The sequence below is a fragment of the Cupressus sempervirens genome, chromosome 1 (assembly GCF_028749045.1).
Source record: "Cupressus sempervirens isolate cs-2001-9-10 chromosome 1, ASM2874904v1, whole genome shotgun sequence".
NCBI classification, from domain to species: domain Eukaryota; kingdom Viridiplantae; phylum Streptophyta; class Pinopsida; order Cupressales; family Cupressaceae; genus Cupressus; species Cupressus sempervirens.
Window position 1 is genome coordinate 392,382,671 of NC_143118.1, and position 4,191 is coordinate 392,386,861.

The 4,191-nt window shown below is 32.1% G+C and overlaps 1 pseudogene; it reads left to right on the forward strand.

The window, feature by feature from the left end:
* Positions 1-3,042: 3,042 nt before the first annotated feature.
* On the forward strand, positions 3,043-3,568 carry LOC149577944 (thioredoxin-like protein YLS8 pseudogene; annotated as a pseudogene).
* Positions 3,569-4,191: the final 623 nt, after the last annotated feature.

A 4,191-nucleotide genomic window follows, 5' to 3' on the forward strand; every position in this document is an offset into this window, starting at 1 on the left:
TTTATTGCAAGTTATCAGTCAAGTTGTATCGAATTTGTTATCATGTAGGTGTTAGATATTTTAGGTATTTTTTAGTCCATTGGATAAACCACTTAGATTTTGTATATGACATCTATCATATTGATGGAACATGTCAATTTGAATAGTTGACTCTTCAATATCACAATGATAATAGACACAAATACATGTACAATCTTCATTCTCTTGTGGATGTTTTCATATAAAGTATGTGCAATATTTTGCTCGATAACGGTCCAGTCCTTAGATTGGAAAGTTATTCTCTTTTTTTTGTGACAAGGATAGGGGAAGGGACCTATATTCTAATAGTTCTTATGACACTTGTTGATTTAATACCAATATTTTCTTAAAATGTTGCACCAATAGTTTAAAGTTGTCAGTATTAATTATGACTATCTATAACTGAATAAAATGTATTCCTTGGATGTTAAAGGCAACAAATTATGTAATGTTACATTAGAGCGCCAATAAAACATGACTCAATTTACAAGTACTTCTCTCACTTTTTTTTATGTTCCTCTATTGATACCTCGCCAAAAAAAAAACTAATATAATGTCATATTTGATGGTATGCAAGCTTAAGAGACTTGTCAAGTAAACTATTATAAAAAAAATTGACACAATTTGAAATTTCAATATAAGATATTGAAAAGTACGAACCATAATATATTTTTCTCCCCTATTACATATAAAATAGTAAGGAGAACATAGATGTTATAGCCAATCTGCAAACTAATCGCACTCGTGGGATATAAAGTAGTAAGGAAAACATAGATGTTATAGCCAATCTGCAATTAATCTCACTTGTGGGGCTATTATTTTTGGATGCCACTATCCTTGATAAAATGTACTTTTCGTCAAAATTGAAAAAAATTAAAATACAACGGAGTTTGCTAAATTTTTTGGCATTTGTTCTTCATGATCTATATGGTTTGTACTAGAAAACAACAAAAAATCGAAAAAAAAATCAGTATTTTCAGAGATCTAAAAATAATAAAAATTTGATGCGTCGTTATTTTTCCTTTTGTTTTGTCTTAATATATTTAATAATTTGTTGCAAGTTATCGGTCAAGTTGTATCGAATTTGTTATCATGTAGGTGTTGGATATTTTAGGTTTTTTTAGTCCATTGGATGAACCACTTAGATTTTGCATATGACATCTATCATATTGATGGAACATGCCAATTTGAATAGTTGACTCTTCAATATCATGATGATAATAGACAGAAATGCATGTACAACCTTCATTCTCTTGTGGATGTTTTTATACAAAGTATGTGCAATATTTTACTCGATAACGGTCTAGTCCTTAGATTGGAAAGCTATTCTTTTTTGTGACAAGGATAGGGGAAATTACCTATATTCTAATAGTTCTTATGACACGTGTTGATTTAATACCAATATTTTCTTAAAATATTGCACCAATAGATTACTTTAAAGTTGTTAGTATTAATTATGACTACTTATAACTGAATAAAATGTGTTCCTTGGATGTTAAATGCAACAAATTATGTAATGTTACATTAGAGCACCAATAAAACATGACTAGTTTCCAAGTACTTCTCTCACGTTTTTTTATGTTCCTTTATTGATCCCTCAACAAAAAGAAAACTAATATAATGCCATATTTGATGGTGTGCAAGCTCAGGAGACTTGTCAAGTAAACTATTATAAAAAAAATTGACACAATTTGAAATTTCAATATAAGATATTGAAAGTTACAAACCTTAATATATTTAATCCCCTATTACATATAAAATAGTAAGGAAAACATAGATGTTACACCTAATCTGCAAATTAATCTCACTTGTGGGATATAAAATAGTAAGGAAAGCATAGATGTTATAGCTAATTTGCAAACTAATCACACTTGTGGGATATAAAATAGTAAGGAAAACATAGATGTTATAGCCAATCTGCAAATTAATCTCACTTGTGAGGCTGTTATTTTTGGATGCCATTGTCCTCGATAAAATGTACTTTTCATCAAAATCAAAAAAATTGAAAATACAACAGAGTTTGCTAAAATTTTCAGCATTTGTTCTTAATGATGTATATGTTGTACTAGGAAAAAAAAAAAGAAAAAGAAAAGTTAGTGAGTCAATTCCCCTGATCAATAGCATTTAAGTATTTTAGTCGTGACTATATTTTTTATTATATAATTCTGGCCTCCCACGTCTCTTCCACCACCTTCCATACGTTTTGAGCGGTTGCCGCCCTTCCACAATTTCATTAAATGTCCGTCCATGTCAACCGCCCCTCTTTCTCTACCCGTGATATTATATTGCCAATCTCCAACACATTTTTTGTGGTGTCAACTCGCCACCCTTTATTACGGGTCCACATCATTTTTTTAAATCTCGGTTCTAGTTATGGAAGAGGGCCCAATGATAGTTATACGTATTCATGTGAGTTGTCATTGTTTTGAATATTGTTTTGTGCATTATAGTTTGTGACAAAGTGTTCAATCAATGGGAGCATTGAAGATATTTTATTGAGAGAATATATTTGATTGAAATGTGAATGTTATCAAAATAGTGACGTGGGCAAGTTTGAAACCCATTTCTTTGTTTTAAAAATGGATATGCAAAAGATTCTTATTGGTTGTAATGTAAGGTATTATAGTTGTCCTACGAGATCCAATTATTGAGCATTATAGAGCGAGTGAAAAAAGTGCATTTATTTGAAATATGCATGTTATCAAAATAGGGATGTGTACTGGTTTAAAATGATATTTATCTATTTTAAATATCTAGATATGTACAGGATTCATGTTATATTGATGAGAATATCTCTTTTTATTAATAGTTGTCTCAATAGTGATGATGTGTACTTGTTTCAAATGATATTTATCTATTTTAAATATCTAGACATGTACAAGATTTGTGATAAATATTTTATTATTAGTAATATATATTTCATATAAAGAGATTAACCTTTCAATAATAATTTGTAATTTAATGATTAAGAATCAGAGCAATTGGTGAAAAGGGGTTTTGGAGAGAAAGAGGGCAAGATCAGGAATGTCTTACTTGCTACCACACTTGCACTCAGGATGGGCTATGGACCAGGGATTCTGGCGGAGGAGGAGCGACTTGTGGTAATTAGGTTCGGCCACGACTAGGATGACAAATGTATGCAGATGGATGAGGTGCTTTCTAGCGTGGCAGAGTCCATCAAGAATTTTGTGGTGATATACCTAGTGGACATCACGAAGGTGTCAAACTTCAACACCATCTATGAGCTCTATGATCCTTCCACTATCATGTTCTTCTTCCGCAACAAGAACATAATGATTGATTTGGTATCAACAACAACAACAAGATCAACTCGGCTCTCAAGGACAAGTAGGAGTGCATCAACATTATCGAAACCATCTATCGCAGCGCCCCTAAGGGATGTGGTCTGCTTATCGCCCCCAAGGACTATTCCACCAAACTATTTGACAACCAAAAAATGGAAGGAAGAGCAGAGTACACGAATTATGTGAAATATGTAGATAAAAACAACCAGCGAACAGGACAAACACTCGATGAACAAAGCATTTAATTAGCAGACTGAAGCAGACAATTCAGGAACCTAATCGACAGCCAGGGCAACAACCAAAAATATCAACATGTCAATCTAGCAGAGAAGTAGATGAGATTGGAATTTATAGCATTGACCCTCCACATATCAAGGCTTCTCCCTTTGTTAATTTGTGGTTTGTAGTAAAAACATCTAATCCTTTTGCAACACTTTTGGGGTATGATGATTTCAAGCAGAAGTTTCAACGAAAAACAAAATACAACCATCAGATTAGTAAAAATACAGATGCATCCAATCAAAAGCTACCAGTGAAATTTAAAGAAAAATTAGGGTTTCGTCTAGTGGATAAAGACAATAAGAACAACAAAGGAGGAACCAAATTGGTAAGCAATCAGGACAATATGCAACATCTATCAACGAATCATCATAAGGCAAGTCAAACTTAGGTACCTCCTCAAATCAGTATAGAAGAAGATTTTTCCAAATCAGGCAACAAATGGAATTGGAAGAGCTTTTGCCCTAATATCATTTTTTCCAATGGCAAGCCTAGACAAACAAATTTTCTTTTTTAATCATACCAAATATGCAACACAAAATAGTTTATCTCTATATTCCCAGCATAAATGATATCTCTCTGATCCTGA